A 25903-nucleotide genomic window follows, 5' to 3' on the forward strand; every position below is an offset into this window, starting at 1 on the left:
GAACGGGACTCTGGAGCATGTACTGAAATGAGGCCGAAAAATACCTGGGGCACGCCGAGACGAATTGGTGCATCGTAGATGCGACTGGATTCGTATCGGAACGTGATACGTGACAGTGAAATGATTTCCCATGACAGAGGCACGAATCGGTGCGCCGCAACCTGCGACTGACAACGAACGGGACTCTGGAGCATGTACTGAAATGAGGCCGAAAAATACCTGGGGCACGCCGGGACGAATTGGTGCACGGGGATGCGTCTGGATTCGAACTGAACGTACTACGTGACAATGAAATGCTTCCCATGATAGAGCTACGAATCGGAGAGGACGCAACCTGCGACCGTCAACGAACGGGCTCTAGAGCATGTACCGAAATGAGGCCAACGCAACTGGGACACGTCGATCGAACCTGTGCGTTTTGAGAAAAGCGACTGGTTTCGATTCGAACGTAATAGGTGAGGTGAAATGACTCCCATGACAGAGACCCGTGTCGATTTAGCAACGAGCGGGCTCTGGAGCATGTACCGAAATGAGGCCGAGCAACTAGGGGCACACCGGAACGAATCGGCACATTTAGCGGATGCGACTGGATTCGAATCGGAGCGCAGTGCGTGACAGAAATGAGTGAAATGATGAAATGACCTACGTGAGCCAGCTATGGCAGAGGTACGAGTCGTTGTGCCGTGAGACACGACTGGCAACGATTTTGACTGTGGAACACGGTAACGAGACTACATAACAAGTTACTAAAACAGTGCAGTTTTTCCTACAAGCAATATTTCCCGAAATGACGCCCGTGAAATGAAGGGCGCTGCGAAAATAGTGCGTTTTGAGTGATAACAACCCGGTATCATAACGAACGATTCGATATTTCAGGTTTTAAACGACACTCAAAAATAGTACAGGAAGGTCAATCGAGACCCTTACCTGCGGCAGTCGAGCCAGCGACGTTGTACAAAAACGAACGGGAAACGAAAACCACGAGATTTCTAGTAGAGAGACGTTTATCCGAATGGCAACGAAACACGAGCAGTCGGCCTAGTGACGTATTGCCGCGCACCGGAAACCGACAAAGACCACAGGCGAGCGGACTGGTTAAATACCCTCCGGGCTCCTCCCATAAATTCAGGCCACCACACTGGCCTTCCTACATATATATATATATATATATATATATATATATATATATATATATATATATAAATACACTCTCCATCCAGTCAGTGTAGCCTAGAGATCTACATTCTACAGTGCATTCCGTGGTGTACTATTCCTAATCTACTTCAGGCAGTGTATTTGAAATATGTGTAGCACCCACCACACTTAGGTGGGTGCTAAATAGGTTTAGATAAGGTAAGTGTTAGGTAAATTTAACCTGGGCCTTGCACTTTTAGGCCTGGTTGTCTATTTTGGGAGAGGAGAGTGACAGAGTAGAGGGGGGTATGGCTACCTACACTCTGACCCAGAAAGATCCCTCTTTACCTTCCATTGGAAATGTTCTGGAAGGGAGGCGGACTTACATAGTTACATAATAGATGAGGTTGAAAAAAGACACAAGTCGATCAAGTCCAACCTATATGTATGATTATATGTGAGTATTACATTGTATAACCCTGTATGTTGTGGTCATTCAGGTGCTTATCTAATAGTTTCTTGAAACTATCAATGCCCCTCACTGAGACCACCACCTGTGGAAGGGAATTCCACATCCTTGCCACTCTTACAGTAAAGAACCCTCTACGTAGTTTAAGGTTAAACCTCTTTTCTTCTAATTTTAATGAGTGGCCATGGGTCTTGTTAAACTCCCTTTTGCGAAAAAGATTTATCCCTATTGTGGAGTCACCAATATGGTATTTGTATATTGAAATCATATCCCCTCTCAAGCGTCTCTTATCCAGAGAGAATAAGTCCAATGCTCGCAACCTTTCCTCATATCTAATATCCTCCAGACCCTTTATCAGCTTTGTTGCCCTTCTTTGTACTCGCTCCATTTCCAGTACATCCTTCCTGAGGACTGGTGCCCAGAAATAGACAGCATATTCCAGGTGCGGCCGGACCAGAGTCTTGTAGAGTGGGAGAATTATCGTTTTATCTCTGGAGTTGATTCCCTTTTTAATGCATGCCAATATTCTGTTTGCTTTGTTAGCAGCAGTTTGGCTTTGCATACCATTGCTGAGCCTATCATCTACTAGGACCCCCAGGTCCTTTTCCACCCTAGATTCCCCCAGAGGTTCTGCCCCCAGTATATAGATTGCATTCCTATTTTTGCCACCCAAATGCATTATTTAAAATTTTTCTACACTGAACCTCATTTGCCATGTAGTTGCCCACCCCATTAATTTGTTCAGATTTTTTTGCAAGGTTTCCACATCCTGCAGAGAAGTTATTGCCCTGCTTAGCTTAGTATTGTCCACAAATACAGAGATTGAACTGTTTACCCCATCCTCCAGGTCGTTTATGAACAAATTAAATAGGATTGGTCCCAGCACAGAACCCTGGGGGACCACACTACCCACCCTGACCATTCCGAGTACTCCCCATTTAACACCACCCTCTAAACTCACCCTTGTAGCCAGTTTTCAATCCATGTACTCACCTTATGGTCTATGCCAAGGGACCTTATTTTGTACTGTAAAGTTTTATGGGAAACTGTGTCAAATGCTTTTGCAAAATCCATATATACCACATCTACGGGCCTTCCTTTATCTAGCTGGCAACTCACCTCCTCATAAAAGGTTAGTAGATTGGTTTGGCAAGAACGATTCTTCATGAATCCATACTAATTACTGTTAATGATACCGTTCTCATTACTACAATCTTCTATACATTCTCTTATCATCCCCTCCAAGAGTTTACATACTATTGATGTTAGGCTAACCGGTCTGTAATTCCCAGGGATGTATTTTGGGCCCTTTTTAAATATTGGTGCTACATTGGCTTTTCTCCAATCAGCTGGTACCATTTCAGTCAGTAGACTGTCAGTAAAAATTAGGAACAATGGTCTGACAATGACTGAGTTCCCTAAGTACCCTCAGGTGCAAGCCATCTAGTCCCGGTTATTTTTTAATGTTAAGTTTCCCAAGTCTAATTTTAATTCTGTCCTCTGTTAACCATGGAGGTTCTTCCTGTGATGTGTCTTGAGGATAAACACTGCAGTTTTGGTTACTGAAGCCCCTCCATTCCCTTGTAAAGACTGAGGAGAAGAATAAATTCAATACCTTCGCCATCTCCCCATCCTTTGTAACCAGATGTCCTTCCTCATTCTTTATGGGGTCAATATGGTCTGTCCTCCTTTTTTACTATTTACATACTTTTTTTTTTTTGTCAATACATTTTTATTGTTTTATAAAGGTGATACACAGGTAATTGGTACAGGACATGTTGACTTTACAGTTGTAATTTACAGTCGATGCAATGGAGGAAGGGAAGAAGGGAGAGAGAAAGAGAAGGTAGAAAAAAACAAAACAAAAAAGAAAGAAACGAGAAAGAAATGGAAAGTAGGTGGTTACACAAACAGTAATGCAAATACTGGTTACTACACAGAATGTATCTTATCAGGATTAAGATCTAGGTCACAGAATTCTTATATTTGTTGGTCCAAATTTTCCATTGCTTATCAAATAGACCGCACTTCAATGTATTTATAGCAAGTGCACGCTCTATAGTGTGGTGTTGGTTCACTCTTCTAATCAGGTCAGAGATGTTTACCGTCATGACAGTTTTCCAATGTTGTAATATCATGGATCTAGCAGAAAGAAGGATGTTGGAAATAACAATCCGCATATCATGTGGAAATTGTTCAATACCCAGATGTAGGATCGCTAGGGATGGATTGGGGCGAGTGACGATACCCGTGAGTGATGTTATTAGTTGGAACACTTGGTTCCAGTAACTAACCAAATTGGGGCACTCCCAAAACATATGTAGTAGGTGTCCTGGCTGTCCACAATTTCTCCAACATGTACTCTGGGCAGATGGAGAAAATGTTGCCAGTCTACACGGTGTGTATTGCCATCTGTTAATGATTCTAATGGTCATTGCCCAATGATTAATAGAACGTGAGGCTTTTTGGATTTCTCGAAATGCAGTTGTCCACTGGTCATCCGTGAACGTTTTCCCTAAATCTGCATCCCATTTATTAATCGATTTTGTTTTCACAAAGGATTGTTTATCCTGTAGAAGGGAGTAGAAAAGCGAAATGCCTTTCCTGGTGGGGCGTTCGCGAGTTAAGAAGGTCCATGCACTGGATGGCATTGTTAGTGTGGGGGGAGGGTTACGTTTCAGAAAATGTGCCACTTGGATGCATGTAAACTGGTACTTGTTGGGGAGATCGTATTGAGCCATAATCTGTGTGCTGGAGAGAGCTGTACCATTAGACAATAGGTTTTGGATGGTATGGATACCGTGGTTGGGAAACTGCTTTAGGGACAGCATAGGGATTCTATTCTCGAGCAAGCTAAGCAGAAATTTGTATTCCACAGCATTTTGAGATTTATGGGTATGATGGAGGAAGAACCTCCATGCCTGTAGGGAGGCTATGAGGGTGGGAGCCATGGAATGGAGAGCCCAGGGTTTCCAGACATCACCCACGAGTAGTGCCACTAGATCTGGCATAGGGGCCATATGCCTTTCCAGCTTAACCCAAAGTGGTGAATCTATAGTTTTGAACCAGTGTTGGAGTTGGTCTAGTCTAGATGCCCACAAATAATCATAAACGTCAATTAGTCCCACTCCACCTACTCGGTTATGTGGGATCAGGTTGCTAGGAGAGCAGCGAGCTTTTTTACCATTCCATATAAATTTCCACAGAGTAGTAGACAAGGTCTTAAGGAAATGGGTTGGGATAGGTATAGGTATGGATCTGAATATATACAATATGAGAGGGAGAACTAACATCTTACACGCTGCCAATCTACCCATCCAGGATAGTTCAGTCTTGGCTATGCATTTAAGCGTTTCATCTATCTTTAGAAGCAGTGGCTTAATGTTGACAGAGACTAGGGTTTTCGTGGAATTGGTGATTTTTATACCTAAGTAGGGTATGCTATCCTCCTTCCATACATACGGAAGGGTGTTTTGAAGTTGGAGTTTGATACGTTTGTCAATTCCTAAATCTAGAATCAATGATTTAGCAAAATTAACTTTATAGTACGAAATCTCACCAAAGTTTTTCAAAGTTTCATGGACTAAGGGGAGAGACCTGGATGGGTTTGTCAGCATCAGGACAACGTCATCGGCAAACAAATTGATAACGTGGTTACGAGATCCTAACACGTGTCCAGTAATATCGGCCTGGGATCTAATGGCCTCCGCCAGGGGTTCTATCATAAGGTTAAAAATGGTTGGGGATAGTGGACACCCCTGACGGGTGCCATTAGAAATAGGGAACGGTGTGGAGAGCATACAAGCTGTTAAGACTTGGGCGGATGGATTGGAATACAAAGCCAACATTGCGTTGGAGATGAGACAGTGAAAGCCAAATTTTTGGAGGACTTCTTTCATATAACACCATTCCACCCTATCAAACGCCTTCTCTGCGTCTATGGAGAGCAGCAGAGAAGGCGTTTTAGTTAAATTAGCGTAATGAATAATATTAATAATACGTCTTGTAGCATCAGAAGTTTGTCTCCCCCTGATGAAGCCCATCTGGTCGCTCTTAATTAAGGAGGGCATAAACTCCGACAGTCTAAGGGCAATAAGTTTGGCGTAGATCTTTATATCCGTGTTTAGGAGAGAAATAGGTCTAAAATTACTAGGGGTAGTGGGATCTTTGCCAGGTTTGGGTATGGTGGTCACGTATGCTTTTAACATTTCATTTGGAAAGGATGCTGAGTGTGCTGCCTGTGTTAACATTTTTTGGAGATGCGGGGAAAGAATAGTGGAAAAGGTTTTGAAATATTCATTATTTAGTCCATCAGGACCGGGGGATTTCCCATGAGGAAGTGAAGTGATGACTGATGTTATTTCATGGCTTGTGAACGGTGAATTCAGCAATTCAAGCTGTGTTTCGGAGAGTCTAGGGAGATCTAAATCTTTGAGGAAATGCTGTATTTTGGGAACAGTAGGTTGAGAAGTGTGGGGGTCAGTGCTAAGATTATAAAGCTCACTGTAATATTGTGCAAAGTGGTTTGCGATTTCCTGAGGATTGATGATTTTATGATGGGATGTAGGGTGTATCAAATGGGAAATCCTAGTTTTGGTGCGTATTGCTCTAATCCTATTGGCAAGATATTTGCCTGCTCTATTTGCACAGGCGTAGGTACGTAACTTCAAGCGTCTAAGGTAGAAATCATAGTTTTGGGCCAGGTGATCTCTCAATTTTTCTCTAAGTGAAGTTATTTGAGTAGTCCGCTGGTGGGATGGAGATGCTTTATTAAGGGCTTCTAAATTGTGGATGTCGGAAGTAATGGAGTCTATGGTTGCAGTATACTTCTTTTTAGCTCTAGCTCCTAGCTGGATAAGGATGCCTCTAATAAACGCTTTATGGGTGTTCCAGAGTGTGAAAGGACTCTCTACTGAATGTTCATTTTGTTGGAAATATGTTTTAAGGTTTTGAGAAATCAGTTCCCTGGTACCGGGGTCCTGTAGTAATCTAACACTGCATCGCCAGATGGGTGACGAGGGGGAGACACCCTTCTCATGTATAGAAAATGATATGGCAGAATGGTCAGACCACGTAATATCATATATCTTAGAGGATGAAACATTTTGTAAAGTCCATTGATCTGATAAAAAGAAGTCTATTCTGGAATAAGACCCATGTACATGGGAGAAGAAGGTAAAGTCTTTCTCGTTGCCATGTGTGCATCTCCACACGTTGTACAGTTTCTCTGAATGTAGGACCTTATTTAGGTAGGTGTTGTTGTTACGTTTGACATTAGAAGTGCCAAGTTGTGGGTCGACAATGAGGTTGAAATCGCCACCAATAATGAGACTACTGTATTGGATAGATTGTATTTTACGGATTAGTCTATTCAAAAACCTAATCTGTCGGGTGTTTGGGGCGTATATGGATACAATGGTGTACGGTTTAGAGTTAATATCACCCTGGATAATAATATAGCGACCATTGTCGGCTGTGATGGAGTTCTTGAGATGGAAGGAGACCGTGTCACGGATGGCAAGAAGAACACCTCCGCTTTTTTTATTTGGATTATTTGCCAGGAATATATGTGGGTAGTTTTTGTGTGTACATTTGGGATGGTTGTCCTGTTGAAAATGAGTTTCCTGCACACATAAAATATCCGCCTTTAGTTTATGAGCTTCGGTCCACAGCAAGTAGCGTTTCACGGGGTGGTTGAGGCCTCTGGCATTAATGGAAACAAAAGTAATAGTCATATTTCAGGTGGGAAAAAATGTGTAGGTGTACTCACAGTGTCCTTCGAGAGTTATTAGAGTCATCTGATCTCCATGAGGTTGACAGAAGAGATGCTGCCATGGTAGTTAGAAATGTAGTAGGACAGGAGATGAAGGGTCCATAATGTGTAGGTCCAGTGCTAATGAAACAAAGGGTGTAACCACAAAAATAAACAATAACGTATAGAATAGTAAAAATAGAATCATATAAGCGATCCATATGCAAACAAACCTGCAGAAATGACAAATGTCAGGGGTAAGAACAAGGAGAGATGAAGAAATCCTTGTGTCCAGGGAGAGAACATATTTGTTAGCGGTGTATGATCATTTACTGCCATCAGTGACATTTTTGGGGGCTCGTCTGCGCGAAACTACTTGCCACTCATCCGGAATAGGGCGTAGTTGTGTTGCGGGTGGTTCCAGAGGGCTTTGTTGTGGAAGTATGCCCCATTGACGCAAGAGTGTGATACCTTCAGCTAAAGTGGTAACTGTGTGCGTGGTACCATCATGTGAGATGGACAACTTTGCTGGGTAACGCCACTTGTGTGGTATATTGTGGTTGCGCAAGGCCTTCGTGATGGTCGCTAAGTTTCGGCGCAATTGCAGAGTATGCCTTGACAGGTCAGGGAGGAGGATCAATTCTGCATATTGAGAGAGGTTGCTGCCCCGAGTACGAAACACAGTCATAATTTGTTCCTTGATATGATAGTAATGCATCTTGAGCAAAACATCCCGAGGGGTACCTTCAGGGAGAAATGCTGGCTTGGGGATTCTGTGAATCCTGTTAATGGTCAGTTCTTGAGGAGATAATGTAGGGATAATGGTGGAGAATAGCATGTGTACATACTGCAGTAATTGGTTTGGAGGTATGGCTTCAGGAACACCTCTGATTTTAATATTGCACCTCCTAGAGCGGTCCTCGAGGTCTGCAACTTTACTCTTTAGCCATGCTATCTCTTCATCATGGGACTTGTGAGCCTCTACTAAAGTATTGAAGGAGGTAGTGCATTCCCCCATGTTGCGCTCCACTTGATCCACTCTATTACCTAGGGCCAATACTTCCCTATGGCAGTTAGTGACTTCTACAGTGAGGTCAGCTTGTATGGAGGCTTTGAGTGACATCAGCATCTCCTTAAGGACCGTATCTGGGACCGGTCGATCGGATGTGGGGTAGGCCGCAATCAGGTCGGATGCCGGTGGATGTATAGCATGGCCTACAGGAGCGGATCCGCTTACCTCCATGTCGCGGTCCGCTCGGTTTGCGTCTGGAGAAGATATCCGTTGCCTTTGTTTGGCTGGGCTTCTAGTCGTTGGGCTATTCGTCCCCGAGGAGGAACCGCTGAGGGAAGTCGTTCGGAGGTGAGGTTGTTGCGAGGCCTGCTCCTGAATTTCAGTCACACGCGATCCGGCGCCATTTTGTGTGATTCCGCGCGCTCTGAAGAGGTTCGGAAGTTTCCGCGGCGGTTGCTGATTCTTTCTATTTTTTGGCATCTTCGGTGGAAGCGAAGGTGTCTACACTGCGTTGTAGATAGGTTTATGTAGAAATATGTCACCGATGGAGTTGCGATAGGGTTGTTCTCTCCGGTGGTCGAACCGAGCTCTCAGCTCAGGCGTCCATCTTGGCGCTCGGTCGCCACGCCCCCCTCCAGGTTTCACTATTTACATACTTAAAGAATTTCTTGGGATTTTTCTTGTTCTCCTCTGTTATGTGTCTTTCATGTTCCATCTTAAGCCGCGTACACACGGGCGGACTGTCTGTCCAACTTAGTCCACCGAAACACATTTCAGCGGACAGTCCGCTCGTGTGTGGGCTTCAGCGGACTTTTTCAGCGTGCAGTCTGGCGGACTAAGTATTTCGGAATTTCCGTAATATTGTCCGTCAGACTTTGGTTTCAGCGGACAATCCGCTCGTGAGTAGGCTAGTTGGACGGACTAAGTATGGCGCATGCTCAGAAAGGATTTACACGGCGGAAGGTTGCATTGCTGTGTATTGGACGTCCTATTTCTAGTCCCGTCGTACGTGCTGTACACGTCATCGCGCAAGCTTTCAACGGACTGTTTGTTCATCGTGTGTGGTCAAGTCCGTTCATTCGAAAGTAGGACGGACTGTCCGTCGGATTGTCTGACGGACTAAGTTGGCCATACAGTCCGCCCGTGTGTACACGGCTTCAGCCATCCTTATTGCACCCATACATTTCTTGTTGCATTCTTTATAAAGCCTGAATGCTGATGATGATCCCTCAACCTTGTATTGTTTGAAGGCCTTCTCCTCTGCTTTTATATGCATTTTTACATTGGAGTTAAGCCACCTCGGACTTTTGTTCGCTCTTTTAAATTTATTACCCAATGGGATGCATTTGCTAATGCCCTTATTTAATATGCTCTTAAAGTAAACCCATCTCTCCTCCGCGTTCTTTGTTCTTAAGATTTTATCCCAATTTATGCCTTCTAGTAAGGTTCATAGTTTTGGTAAGTTGTCTATTTTGAAATTCAGTGTCTTTGTATTGCCCTTATGTTTCCTATTTGTGTTATTTATACAGAAGCCAATTGACCTGTGGTCGCTGTTTCCTAAATGGCCCTGTATTTCCACATCCGTGATCAGGTCTGTATTGCTGGTAGATCCAGTAACGCTTTATTTTTAGTTGGTGCGTCTACCATCTGACCCATAAAATTGTCCTGCAAGACATTTAGGAACAGGCGAGCCTTAGATGAATGGGAGGTTCCCTCTGCCCAGTCTATGTCTGGATAATTAAAATCCCCTATTATGATAACACTTCCCATTCTTGCTGCTAATCCAAATTGTGATAGCAGATCAGTCTCCCCTTCCTCCCTCAGGTTAGGGGGCTATAGCATACTCCCAGTATTATTTTACCCTTAGCTTCATCCCTTTGGATCTCTACCCATAAGGATTCCTCCTCTTCCCTAGCACATTCACTTGTACATTATTCTTGATATATAGGCATACCTATCCCCCTTTTTTACCCTCTCTATCCTTGCAATAAAGGGAATACCCTTGAATGTTTGCCAGCCAATCACAAGAGCTGTTGAACCAGATCTCTGAAATTCCCACAAAATCCAAATACTTCTAGTACAAAAGTATCTCTAGTTCACCCATCTTGTCCGCCAGGCTCCTGGCATTGGTGAGCATGCCATGCAGGGCCGCTGATAAGCCAGTACAACTGGCCCTGTAGTACCGGGCCTGGCCAGCAGGGGGGCCCGGCAATATACTGTAAAAACGGAATGAAAGAATGCAAAGTAAAAAAAAAGTGTTTCCCTCCCCTTTTCCAGCCCGCTCACATTTCACTCTAAACATAAACAGTGCTGGAGTGGGGCTGAATGTGAGAGCGAGGAGGGAGACATACGAGGTATGACAACAGCAATACAAGTTCTGCAAGGACACGCAGCTGTGGCTGAATGGAAACAGGATAGTCGGGACCACAGTAACATGAAGCTAGTCGGCTGCAGTGTCTTCCAGATATCTGTGTCAGTGAACAGGACAATCAGCCTCCCCTCCCTCTTGTCTTGCTGGTTACTTTTTTTTTCTGTTATCTGCCTAACCTGACCTGCACATTGTCTGATCACACTGATATGATCTCTGGAAGACTCTGCAGCAGCTGTTAACCATTTCAGTTTATAATCAGCTATTTAGCCAGAGCTCTGTGTGTGCTGCACAGATTGTTTTTTTTTTTTTTTTTTGAGGATTTACTGCTGGTTTAGGCTAGAAGCTTCACAGCCCCATTAACTGGTTACTGCCCTCCACTAATCCTGAGCAGTTCACTGTTTGTAAGAAAATTTGTATTTTGGAAATTGGATGTGAAGCTGTCTTCTGTCACTTGGTTGTACTTTCAATGGAAAATTACTGACTTGATTTTGCAGAGCTGGTTTAAAAAGAGTGGATCAGCCCTGTGATACTATATACTTGTACACTGGGTTCAGCCATAAACGCAGTCTCTGACCATCTCCCGAATCAATCATGTCTGCAATCCCTAACCGTCTCCTGTACTATGTCTGCAGTGTCTGATCATCTCCTGTACTATGTCTGCAGTCTCTAACCATCTCCTGTACTATGTCTGCAGTCTCTGATCATCTCCTGTACTATGTCTGCAGTCTCTGATCATCTCCTGTACTATATTTGCAGTCTCTGATCATCTCCTGTACTATGTCTGCAGTCTCTAACCATCTCCTGTACTATGCAGTCTCTGATCATCTCCTGTAGTATGTCTGCAGTCTCTGATCATCTCCTGTAGTATGTCTGCAGTCTCTAACCATCTCCTGTACTATGCAGTCTCTGATCATCTCCTGTAGTATGTCTGCAGTCTCTGATCATCTCCTGTACTATGTCTGCAGTCTCTAACCATCTCCTGTACTATGTCTGCAGTCTCTGATCATCTCCTGTAGTATATCTGCAGTATGTCTGCAGTCTCTGACCATCTCCTGTACTATGTCTGCAGCCTGTGATCATCTGTTGTACTATATCTGCATTCTCTGACTATCTCCTGTACTATGTCTGCAGTCTCTGATCTGTCTCCTGTAGTATGTCTGCAGTCTCTGATCATCTCCTGTACTATGTCTGCAGTCTCTGATCTGTCTCCTGTAGTATGCCTGCAGTCTCTGATCATCTCCTGTAGTATGTCTGCAGTCTCTGATCTGTCTCCTGTAGTATGTCTGCAGTCTCTGATCTGTCTCCTGTACTATGTCTGCATTCTCTGACTATCTCCTGTAGTATGTCTGCAGTCTCTGATCATCTCCTGTACTATGTCTGCAGTCTCTGATCATCTCCTGTAGTATGTCTGCAGTCTCTCATCTGTCTCCTGTAGTATGTCTGCATTCTCTGACTATCTCCTGTAGTATGTCTGCGGTCTCTGACCATCTCCTGTATTATATCTGCAGTCTCTGATCATCTCCTGCTGTACTATGTCTGCAGTCTCTGACCATCTGGGGCAGGTCCGGGGTGGGGATGAAGGAAGGGCCAGGGGCGGGACCAGGGTGGGACTGAAGGAGGGGCCATGGGCGGGGCCAGGGTGGGGCTGAAGGAGGCCCCATCAGATCGGCTGTACGGGGCCCCATGATTTCTATCAGTGGCCCGATGCCATGTAGTGTACACTGGTCACATATTATCCTCTTATTGGGTGTTCCAAGAGTGCAACTAGGAATTGCTACTATACTTACCTTGGGTTTATGTGCTTTGGTCAACCTACCACTAATGCCACCAATACTACCCTCTGAAATATGTCCCGCGCTTACTATCTCTACCTCTGCACCCTCTCCCCCATCACCTAGTTTAAAAACCCCTCTAACTTTTCGGCCATCTTAATTCCCAGCTGATCTGCACCCTTCTCATTTAGGTACAGTCTGTCCCTTCTATAATACAGGTTATCGGAGAAGTCGGCCCAGTCCTCCAGGAACCCAAACCCCTCCTTACTACACCAGATCTTCAACCACTTGTTTACTTCCCTAATCTCCCTCTGCCTTTCTGGTGTGGCTTGATGTACCAGTAGTATTCCTGAGAATACTACCTTGGAGGTCCTTTTCCTGAATTTAGCTCCAAAGTCACTAAAATCGTTTTTTTTAGGACACTCCATCTACCTCTGACTTTGTCATTGGTGTCAACGTGCACCATGGCAGCTGGGTCTTCCCCAGCCCCTCCCAGTAATCTGTCCACCAGATCTGTGATGTGCCAAACCTGAGCGCCCAGCAGACAACATACTGTTCGACGCTTCAGGTCTTTGTTACAGATTGACCTCTCTGTCCTTCTAAGAATTGAGTACCCTACAACCAGAATCTGTCTGTCTTTTCCCTTCACTTCCCCCCCCACTCTCACAGGAGGAGTTCTTCCCCTGGCAGCTAGGAGAGTCCCTTAGCTGCAGCAGTGCTGGTCCCTGACTGGGATCACCAATGTCACCCAATGGAGCGTACTTATTGGGATGCTCCAGACCTGAATCGGCCTACCTGGCACTTTCCCCTCTACCCTTCCTGACTGTTACCCATCTACACTTTGCTAGTGCCTGCACCTCTTTGTCTCCCCCCACCTTTATGCTGGCCCCTGCCGGCACCTGCCGTGTATGTTCCTGGCTCTCCTTTAGTATGGAGGGGCTTCTCAGTGCTGACAGTTGCTTCCCCAGATTCAGAACCTGGGCTTCCAGGGAAACAATGTGCTTACATTTTCCATAGCAGTATTCACCCTTGATTGGATGATCGAGGAATGCATACATGCCGCAAGATGTACAACAAGTTGCCTCTCCACACCCGCTGGGCATCGTACTTATTAAATTTAATGAGGATTGGGGATTATACCCTGTCTAAATTACCCAACAACTAGCTTGTAGAACTGGGGTGCAGGCAGCTTGTATGAAGAGCCCTGGACCAATCATTAAATTGCATTGGCAGGGGCAGGACTCGCATATAAGCTGGGGTCACATGCTTCCGGGAGGTTCATTGGAGGAGTTGGAATCAGAGAAGGAGGAAAGATGTAGCGAACATGGAGCAGGCTTGAAGGCCTGGGGGTTCAGAGACCCCAGCGCTGGATAGCAGGAGCGGATTTGAAGGCCTGAGGGTTCAGAGACCTCAGTGCTGGATAGTCACAACAGCAGCCACAATGTAATCTGCAGGAGTGGACTGGGCATCCCATCCAGTAACTGAAAAGAGGAGGGAGTAAACTGGGATCGACCTTCTGTGGCAATCATGGACTGTTGATAGGAGAGAGCAAAGGGAGTGCAACCCAGCAGTGCGTATCCATCAAGGACACTTTCCTGAACTGACGTGGTAGGATTGCAAGTCAAGATAGGCATGTGAGGCCTGGGGCTTTTAACATCCACATACCATAATGTCTTTCAGAGGGGCATTGGTCAGTTCACTATAGGAAAGGACATGGGACAGAAATAGGAACCAGAGTGTTAGAGGCAACTCATATTCTCTAACCGCTATGTAACACCCGTCAAGCAAGAAATAAAAGTTTTCTAAAAGTTATCATGGACTGTCTACTGTCTATTGGAATTTAACAGAAAGGTATGAACACACCCAGCATCTCCCAAGGGAGTAGTGTGCTACATGTGTGTATGTGTGTATATATATATATATATATATATATATATATATATATATATATATATATTGTACAGGACGCCGTGGCTGGGTCCTGGAAGGACGCTATATTTCCCCTCTGTTTGGGTTGTGGTATTTTTAAATGAATAAAATTGATTAACCCACCTGTTAAGGGAGTGCCTTTAAAAAACAAGACAGGAAGTGGTAGGTGGGTGCGGAGGAGTGGAGAACACATGGTGGATGGTGTTTGTTTGGGTTGCAGCAGCTGAAGTGGAAAGCAGTGTCCTGTTTGGAAGGCTCCTGGCAGGGGAAGCTACCTGCCATCAAGATCAAGCTCTGTTTCTGATAAAGACTGCTGTTCTGGACTTTGCAAGTCGGTGAGACTACAAACCTTTTTCTTTTTGTTTTTGGCTGCTGTAAAGCGATTTAAGTTTAATAAACCCTTTGTTGTGTGTAAAGCCTGTGTCCTGCGATCTACCTGGTCCCCCGAACATTACAAGTGGTGCTCGAATGCGGGCAGGACAAAGTAACAGGCGTTTTTTCTTGCTATTTTTTTTTTTGCATGGGATTTGAACTGACATTTAAAGGGACAGTACAGTGAATTTATGTCCTGGGTTAAAGCTGCACAGCTGTTGAAAGCTGAAACAATGGAGGAGCTAATTAAACAGCTGTCCTTAGCTAATATACAAGCGCAGACTCGCCATGAGGAAGCTAATCAGCACTTAGCAACCCAGCTGGAGGTACAAAAAACGCACCACAACGAGTTGGTGGCCCAGTTAGCAGCCCAGCTAGGGACCCAACAAGAGGTTATGCAGGCTCAGATGGCGGCCTTAAAAGAAGCAGTGCAGCAGCTTTCTCAGGGCCGTGAACAAGTGGCCGTTGCCCCTGGCAACCAGGTGACCATAAGGGCAAGCCATTTTTTGCAGAAGTTGTCCTTGAGTGATGACGTAGAGGCGTTTCTGGCAACATTTGAGAGGACGGCAGAGAGAAAAGGGTGGCCCCAGGACCAGTGGGCCGGCTTAATTGCTCCTTTCCTCACCGGAGATTCTCAAAAAGCCTATTTTGACCTACCACCAGAAGATGCTAAAAATGATCAAAAACTAAAGGCAGAAATACTGGCTCGGTTGGGGGTGATTACGGCCGTTCGGGCCCAACGAGTGCACCAATGGAAGTATCGTTCAAACCGGCCACCGCGATCTCAAATGCATGACCTGGTGCAACTAGTAAAAAAATGGCTGCAGCCCGAAGTGTTGTCTGGCCCCCAAATTGTGGAGCGGGTCGTGCTGGACCGATACTTAAGGTCACTGCCAGATGACCTTCAACGGTGGGTCAGCCATGGAGACCCCAAAACCGCGAACTGCCTTGTTGAGATGGTGGAATGATATACGGTGGTGGAGGATCTGCTTGGCCCCACCAAGCATCAAGGGCCCAGTCTGCCACGGCCCTTCCGACCAACTGCCGCCCTTCGAAAGGATGTCCCCAGGAGCCCTGGAACCAACACCCCGGAAGGCCAAGAGTCACACCCGTTACCCCCTCAGCGACCTGTTCCTGATCGGAGAGGAGGGGATGTACAATGTTGGCGATGTCATGCCTGGGGCCATACCCGGGCCCACTGCCCATTGCAGGAAGAACCCATGGAATGCGGGGTTCTTCGGAGGGAGTCTTTTTATGCCCATAAAGCGTGTACAACACATCTTGACCTTGGAGAGGGGAAGTTTGAGTGTGAAGTCCAAGTGAACCACCACCCTGCACAGGCTTTGCTGGACTCTGGAAGCATGGTAACCCTGGTTCACCCTAGAGTAATTGGGAAGATTGGTCCGGTAAGCAAAATTTTGCGGGTTGTGTGCATTCATGGGGACACTAGAGAGTACCCTCTCATCTCGATGTCCATCTCCACAGCATGTGGCACTAGTACTCAAGAGGTGGGGGTGGTAAAAAACTTGGTACATGACGTTATCATAGGACGTGACTGTCCGTTATTTGCAAAACTTTGGAGACAAGGAGAACTATCTGAAAGGTCCAGAGACTGGAAAGAAACTAGTCCCTCTGTTCCTGTTGTTGAGGGTAATAACCCTGAGATGCCACATGTTCGTAATATGGACCCAGTTTATAAAAACGCCAAGACTTTAGTTAATAATGATGAAAATAGTGCTGATACTGTTAACGATGTAAATATGTGGGGGTCTCAGACCTACCTGAACACTGAGGGGGGGGAACCTTCCCCGCTCCAGGTAATGCTGGGGGAAGAGGATGAGGAAATGGCCTCTACCCCTGACTTGCCAGATTTGGGTGTTCCCCAGGGGGCATTTGGTACTGCCCAGATGCAGGACCCCACTTTGGTCAGGGCACGGGAACAGGTTGTGGTAATAAATGGGGAGCCCCAAGAACCAGGTGCTAATGAGCGGTGGCCACATTTTTCAATATGTAATGAATTGCTTTATCGGGTTACTAAAGTGAGAGAAAATGTGGTAGAACAATTATTGGTACCCCAACAGTATAGACGCAAGGTCCTGGACCTGGCCCATGATGATGTGTTAGGGGGACACCTGGGAGTTGAAAAGACGGAGGCACGGATCGCAGACCGGTTTTACTGGCCAGGCTTGAAAGCAGAGGTAAGGAGATACTGTACCTCTTGTCCCACCTGTCAGTTGACCGCTCCAGCGACTCATTTCCGGAGCCCGTTGGTCCCTCTGCCCATAATTGAGGTCCCATTCGAGAGGATAGCCATGGATATAGTGGGTCCCTTGGTAAAGTCGGCTCGAGGTCATTCTTACATACTGGTGATCCTCGACTATGCCACTCGATATCCTGAGGCGCTACCCCTACGGAATACCTCCTCTAAGGCTATTGCACGGGAGTTATTCCAGTTGTTTACACGGACAGGTTTTCCCAAGGAAATTCTCACAGACCAGGGCACCCCGTTTATGTCGAAGGTTATGGCTGATGTATGCAAACTGTTTCGGATTAAACAGCTGCGCACATCAGTCTACCATCCCCAAACAGATGGATTGGTAGAACGTTTTAATAAGACCCTTAAGTCTATGCTCAAGAGAGTGGTACAAAGGGATGGGAAAGACTGGGACTGCCTGTTACCAGCTCTCCTATTTGCTATCCGAGAAGTGCCCCAGGCCTCCACTGGGTTTTCGCCCTTTGAATTGGTATATGGGCGGAGACCTTGTGGATTACTGGACTTTGTTAAAGAAGAATGGGAAAGTGAACCAATTCAGCATAAAAGTGTTCTTGAATATGTCTCTCAAATGCAGGAGAGGATCCGAACGGTGATACCGCTAGTTAAGGAACACTTACAAAAAGCCCAGGAGGCTCAACGACGGGTCTATAATAGGGCAGCCAAAATTAGGAACTTCCAAGTGGGGGATCGAGTAGCAGTGTTGATTCCCACTGTGGAAAGTAAGTTCTTGGCCAGATGGCAAGGCCCTTTCGAGGTTGTAGAAAAAGTGGGAGAGGTAAATTATAGAGTCCACCAGCCAGGCAAGAGGAAACCCTTCCAGATATATCATGTAAACTTGCTAAAGCCCTGGACAGACAGGGAACCAGTGACCTCCCTGGCTAGTACAAAACTTGAGCCTCGGGTTGGGGTGGAGAGTGTCCAAGTAGCAAATACCCTGTCTATAACCCAAAGTCAGCAGGCAAAGGAGTTCTTGCAGAGAAATAAAGAAAAATGTTCAGACTTGCCAGGGCTCACTAGTGTCATAGAGCATGATATTGTCACAGAACCAGGAGTCAAAGTTTTTGTCCGGCCCTACCGCATCCCAGAGGCTCAAAGGAAGGCCGTTTCAGAGGAAGTAAAAAAGATGTTAGACCTAGGGATTATTGAGGAATCGCAGAGTGAGTGGTCGAGCCCGATTGTGTTAGTATCGAAGCCCAACGGGACTCTGCGATTTTGCAATGATTTCCGGAAACTTAATGAAGTTTCCCGGTTTGATGCCTACCCCATGCCCCGGGTAGATGAGCTTATCGAGAGACTAGGTCCAGCCAGGTATATCACTACGTTAGACCTTACCAAGGGGTATTGGCAAATACCGTTGACTAAGGCCGCTAGAGAGAAAACAGCTTTTTCTACCCCAGAGGGGAGTTTTCAGTACAAAAGGATGCCTTTTGGATTGCAAACTGCTCCAGCCACGTTCCAGAGAGCAATGGATAGGATTTTACGACCTCACCGGAAGTATGCCTCAGTGTACTTGGACGATATAGTCATTTTTAGCAAAGACTGGGAATCACATTTGCCCAAAGTGCAGGCAGTGCTGGACTCTCTTTGGAAGGAGGGGTTTACAATAAACCCTGAAAAATGTGCTTTGGGAATGGAGGAGGTGAAATACCTGGGTTATATCGTGGGTAGAGGGGTAGTGAAACCTCAGGTCAACAAGATAGAGGCTATACAGAATTGGCCCCACCCCCTCACAAAAAAGCAGGTACGTGCATTCCTGGGCATGGTGGGATACTACAGGAGGTTTGTACCCAACTTTGCCACGTTGGCGGCTCCGTTGACCGATCTGACTAAGGGTCGGAAATCGGTCATGGTGGAGTGGAATGCAGACGCTGAGAAGGCTTTTTTGGAGCTCAAGTCGGCGCTGTGCCAACACCCTGTCCTTGTAGCACCCAATTTTTCAAAAGAATTTATTGTCCAGACTGATGCTTCCGATGTAGGATTGGGAGCGGTGTTGTCACAGGTTATTCATGGCGAGGAACACCCGATAGTCTTCCTCAGCAGGAAGTTAACACCAGCGGAGAAAAACTATGCCATAATTGAACGAGAGTGTCTGGCCATTAAGTGGGCTCTGGAATCCCTCAGATATTACCTTTTAGGAAGGAAGTTTAGGTTGATTTCTGACCATGCCCCTTTAACATGGCTGAGACAGGGAAAAGGGACTAATGCCAGGGTTACCCGGTGGTTCCTGGCACTCCAGGAATTTAAATTTGTAGTGGAGCATAGGCCTGGGAGACTGCATCAAAATGCAGATGCTCTCTCCCAAGTCCATTGTTTGAGCTCCACTGTTGCCTCCACCTCCTTGGCGTTGGGGCACAGGGGGGGGATATGTACAGGACGCCGTGGCTGGGTCCTGGAAGGACGCTATATTTCCCCTCTGTTTGGGTTGTGGTCTTTTTAAATGAATAAAATTGATTAACCCACCTGTTAAGGGAGTGCCTTTAAAAAACAAGACAGGAAGCGGTAGGTGGGTGTGGAGGAGTGGAGAACACATGGTGGATGGTGTTTGTTTGGGTTGCAGCAGCTGAAGTGGACAGCAGTGTCCTGTTTGGAAGGCTCCTGGCAGGGGAAGCTACCTGCCATCAAGATCAAGCTCTGTTTCTGATAAAGACTGCTGTTCTGGACTTTGCAAGTCGGTGAGACTACAAACCTTTTTCCTTTTGTTTTTGGCTGCTGTAAAGCGATTTAAGTTTAATAAACCCTTTGTTGTGTGCAAAGCCTGTGTCCTGCGATCTACCTGGTCCCCCGAACATTACAATATATATATATATATATATATATATATATATATATATACTTTGCAGCATCCAGTGTAGTGTATATCTACAGTGCAACCGTAGTGAAGTTGCTACTACTTTTCTGGTGGTGTACACAGCACACAATACAGTGCAACAATAGTGCGGTTGCTACTACTTTTCTGCTGGTGTACACATTACACAATACAGTGCAGCCATAGTGCAGTTGCTACTACTTTTCTGGTGGTGTACACGGCACACAATACAGTGCAACCATAGTACAGTTAGTACTTATTTTCTGGTGGTGTACACATTACACAATACAGTGCAGCCATAGTGCAGTTGCTACTACTTTTCTGGTGGTGTACACATTACACAATACAGTGCAGTGTGGTGTGGCCAAAAAAAATATACATCATCTCCGGAAGGCCACCAAGGAGAGGGAGACGCTCACAGGCCACTAAAAGAGGGCAAGCAGGCTCTGTGTCTACAGTCAACATTACTGGTCATGGACATCCTCTGCAGGGGGCAGTCGGACATACTTGTCCCTTTTTCCTGTTGCTGAGGCAGGGACAGAAAAATTGGGCCTTTGGTGATAGTGGTGCCACAACACTGTAACCCCTCACAGGGACATACTTATTCACATAGGGTGGGGGGGGCAGGATCTGGGGCCCCCTTATTAAAGGGGAATGCCAGATTCAGGGGTGTTGGGAATATGCCCTTGTCCTCATAAACATGGGCACAAGGTGCTTTGGGGTGGGGGGCCGCTCGGGCGCCCCCTTCACCAAAGCACCCACCTCCCCATGTTGAGGGAATGTGGATGACCAGCTGAGTTGCGTGCTCAGATAGGGGTCTGGTATGGATATTGGGTGGACCCCATGCCGTTTTTTCAGCGTAGGGGGGTTCCCCTTAAAATCCATAGCAGACCTAAGGGCCTGGTATGCCTCTGGAGGGGAAGCCATGCCGGCTCTATTAGAGAGGTGTCATTGTCACTTCTCTCGCGCTCCTGGAGGGGAACCCATGCCGTTTTTTTATTTTAAAATTGGCGTGGATTTCTCCCTCAAGATTCATACCAAACACAGTGCCTGGTATTGGCAGGAATACAAGTCTGATCCCCCACACCAGTGTGAACCCGGTCTCAATGTCAGCAATGCTTTTCGCTCATTGGGAAAGGAAAATAAACATTTTTCCTTACCCAATGCGCTGGCTCCATTGACCGGGCTTGCAGGGTGTCAATCTCACTGATAAAAGCAGCGAGATTGAGACAATATCACGGGCACCTACTGTACATGGGGCACCTATTGCTATACCTTCATTACAAACAATGGGATCCAAACCTCATTGTTTTACACATACTCACTGCAAAGGATCCCATGCTGGCATATGCAATGAATGGAGGCCAACCCGTAATCAACACTTAACTTCTCAGGAAACTTCAAGTTAATCTGTTGCTCAAAATAGTCACAGGGATTTGCATTAAAGGGGGCTGACTTATGCAAAGTATAGGGACTGGAGATGTAGCCAGTCCTTAACAAGGAATAGTGAAGCTCACCAATTAGAGCCAAGCTATGCCAACCAATGAGGCATCAACCTGTAATGATATACACAGTCTCGATGGAAGGGAAACACACACTTTTATGGGAGAGCAGCCATCAGAATGGAACCTTGGTGCAAAGGGTATTTATGGGAAAGGTCTGCATTTTACTTGTAACTAAATATGTTTGTAGGTTAATGTTTTAAGAAATATACTCTGTATTCCTTCATGTAATTCTCTTATTTTAATTTGATATTTTCTTCCTTGGTGTGTAGTCTATAGATTGTGTATTCGATTTTCAATTACTCACCAATAAATGTTGTTATTGAAGGGTCTGATATGGATTTTTGGGGGAACCCCTAAGCCATTTTTCTTTTAAACTGACGCAGGGTTCCCCTTCATTTCCATATCAGAACCGAAGGGCCTGGTATGGATTTTTTGGCGACCTCTGCGCATTATTATTTTTTTTTTAATTTTGGTTCAGTGTTAATATTCATACCAGACCCAAAGGGCCTGGTAATGGCCTGGGGGGGGGGGGAATCCCATGTTCTTTTTTTCAAGGAGTTTATCTATATTGCCATGATCCGGCAATTCATTACAGCCACGATCAGTTTTCAATGAGAATTTTTTCTTTAGAAATGTAATTTTGCTGTGTTACTGTTCTAAACATGGGAAAAATGCACCACTTTACAGGCATGCTATAGACACCTCCCTAGGCACAATATTTAAAGGAATATTTCATTTTTATTGTTTCACTTTAAGCATTAAAAAAAATCACTGCTCCCGAAAAAATGGCCATTTAAAAAAAAGCAATTTTTTATTGATACATGTCCCCTGGGGTAGGGTCCTGGTCCCCAAACACTTTTTATGACAATAACTTGCATATAAGCCTATAAAATGAACCCTTTTGATTTTTCATGTTAGTGTCCCATAGACTTTAACAGCGTTCCGGTGGCTTTCGCATTTGCCCCGAACACCGCATATTGTTCGGTCTTCACAGAACATCCGAACAATCAAAGTTCAGCCCGAACTTATGCTCGGGCCGAGCCATTCGCCCATCCCTATGCACGGCTAGCATTTCCTTCCAGAGTTTGCAACTAATAGAATCATATCATCCCAGCAGGAGCTCCTCTGATAGTGGTCCTCTGTGCTGTATCTGCATCTCTTGCAACCTCCTTCAAAATTCCTTTTCCATGGTGGCTGGTTTTTGTACCTCTCCTCTCCTGCTATCTGGACCTTGGATCCAGGTGGAGCTTTGGATGTCCCAGACTGCAGCATCCCACTGCTTGCCACCATTGTAACAAAATCCCGTCGCAATCCACTTGAGTCCTTCCGTCAGCACACTGCTTCCTCCAGTCTGGACCTTCAGATATCAGATATTACAGTCCAGCTATTATAACTAAGAACCAGGCGAGACTAACTCAGTTACACAGCTTGAACATAGAATGATTTATTGGAAATTATATAGCCTTTTTATACACTTGAAAAGTATGTCAGTCTCCACATACACAATAGCATACATTTTTTCCCAAAACATCACACAATAGTTTAGCTAATGAGGTAGGGCTGACCCATGGCTAATTCCATCCACCAGGACGACTCAGATGTCACATTGCAGACCAGTCTTGGCGACTTCAAGCTAGCAGCAGACAATACACAATATCATAAGCAAAAACATTGCAAACCTTCAAACAATAGCAGAAGACCTAATTACAATTATCAATACAAACAATGATCTCCCCTCCTCAGCCTAGTAGGCAACAGACTATAGCAGGAGTCCCCAGTAGCAGTTTGCCCGGCTCCAGAGGCCAAGGTGACCAGCTTTTTCAACTAACATGTATAGTTTAGAATCAAACAAACCAGGAATAGTCTTTGTCATTTCCTTGGAGATATTGTGGATAAATATTACTATTCCATTTTAAGTAATCCAAGCCACATTCCTAATGTCCATTATTTTCTAGTCACCCTGTGCCCCTAATTAGAGATGGCCTTGCGGTTCACCCGGCGGTCGGTTCGCGGCAAACTTTGCGTGTTCGCTATTCGCCAAACCGGCGGACCTTTGGCGCTGTTCGCCCAGCGGACATATGCATTTACATTGTGAAAGAACTTTGACCCATGATGACACATCCATCATGGGGCACAGGACAGCCAATTGAGACATTTCAGCACATGGACAATTGGACATACACCCTACCTTATAAATAGACCTGATCTGGCAGCCATTTTACATTCTGTCTTATGTCAGTGTAGGGACAGATGCTCTGTGAAGCAGGGACAGACTGTAGTGACACAAATCACTAGCTATTAGGTCCACAAAAGTCCTTTTAAGGACTGGTATAGGTGTAGTAGAGTATATAGGGTTCAGTGCACTGCTGTGCTGGTGATTGCAGCTGTCTTTTGTCAGTGTAGGGACAGGACGCTGTTTGCAGCAGGGACAGTCAGTTTAATCACTAGCTAGCTATTACTATTAGGTCCACAAAGGTCCTTTTAAGGACTGGTATAGGTGTACAATATATAGGGTGTTGGTGCATTTCTGTGCTGCAGATTACTGCTCGTTTCTGCAGTTGTCTTTTATCAGTGTAGGGACTGAGGGACAGTCTGCAAATCACTAGCTACTAGGTCCACAAAGGTCCTTTTAAGGACTTGTATAGGTGTACAATGTATAGGTTTCTGGTGCAGGGCTGTGCTGCAGATTACTGCTGGTTTCTGCAGCAGTCTTTTATCAGTGTAAGGACTGAGGGACAGTCTGGTATAAAGACTGGTATAGGTGTAGTACAGTATATAGGGTTCGGTGCACTGCTGTGCTGGTGATTGCTGAGTACACTGCTGACTGATTCTGCAGCTGTCTTTTGTCAGTGTAGGGACAGGACGCTGTGTGGAGCAGGGACAGTCAGTTTAATCACTAGTTATTATTATTAGGTCCACAAAGGTCCTTTTAAGGACTGGTATAGGTGTGCAGTATAAACGGTTGTGGCGCACTGCTCCTGACTGCTGCCCGATTCTGCAGCTGTCTTTTATCAGTGTAGGGACTGAGGGACAGTCTGCAAATCACTAGCTACTAGGTCCACAAAGGTACTTTTAAGGACTGGTATAGGTGTACAATATATAGGGTTATGGTGCACTGCTGCTTACTGCTGCCCGATTCTGCAGCTGTCTTTTATCAGTGTAGGGACTGAGGGACAGTCTGCAAATCACTAGCTACTAGGTACACAAAGGTCTTTTTAAGGATAAGGCTCTCTATCTCGGTGCTGGTGTCAGTGCTCTCTATCTCGGTGCTAGTGTCAGTGCTCTCTATCACGATGCTGGTGTCAGTGCTCTCTATCACGGTGCTGGTGATCATCTCCTGCACCCTCTTCATAGCCTGCCCTGACCTTTCCTCTCCTCCATGGCCTTCATGCGCTCCTGAATTGTCAAAATTTCACAGATAAAAAAAAGAATGCTTGTCGTTGTCGATCCCAGATTCACTTCATACTTTTGTTATGTTAGTGTCCATGTGATGGGACTATGTGTGCACAGCTAGTAAGTATTTTGGGGCACTTCAAATGTGTGTGTGTGTGTATATATATATATATATATATATATATATATATATATATATATATATATATATACACCTTGGGATTTGAGTTTTTATTTTTTCATTTACTTTTTTATCTCAAATTTGCACATATTTTGCACAGGAGCAGTTTGTAAGCACTCATTTAGATATATGTAGCAACATTCAGCACTTTATCTGAAGGGGATTTGCACATCTTATATTCCTTTTTATGATCATTTTTATATGATATTTATACACCTGCGAAGTTTTGCACGGTGCACTTTATTGTTACTAGGCAGGTATAAGTACAATTGTCTACAATATTAGATATGTATTTACTATAATATTGAAGATCATTTCCATCATTTGTTTAAACCTGCTAGTTTATATTGTTTTGGACACTTTGGGCCCTACACTATTGAATATTGTCACTATTCCTTATGATTTATTTATCTAAGAGAATTACACAGTTACTGGCTTTTTGAAGATTAAACTATTCGGTCTGAGCAGCGCAACATCATTCTCTTCTACAGTGTACGCAGTAGTATATAATACAGTGCTGGTGGAGTAAACAGTATTTAATACAGTGTGTACAGTTTGTAATACACCTCTGGCAGTGTACACGGTATATAATAAACTGCAGCCTCTGTACAGTATATAATACAGTGTGTACAGTTTCTAATACACTTCAGGCATTGTACACAGTATTTAACCACTTGCTTACTGGGCACTTAAACCCCCCTCAGTCCCAGACCAATTTTCAGCTTTCAGTGCTCTCACATTTTGAATGACAATTACTCAGTCATGCAACACTGTAACCAAATGATTTTTTTGTCATTTTCTTCATACCAATAGAGCTTTCTTTTGGTGGTATTTGATCACCTCTCGGTTTTTTATTTTCTGCGCTATAAATGAAAAAAGACCGAAAATTTTGAAAAAAAATGAATTTTTCTTCGTTTCTGTGACAAAATTTA

This window comes from Lithobates pipiens, unplaced genomic scaffold, assembly GCF_037356315.1.
Source record: "Lithobates pipiens isolate NorthernLeopardFrog02 unplaced genomic scaffold, aLitPip1_a1.2 Scaffold_16, whole genome shotgun sequence".
Taxonomy (NCBI): domain Eukaryota; kingdom Metazoa; phylum Chordata; class Amphibia; order Anura; family Ranidae; genus Lithobates; species Lithobates pipiens.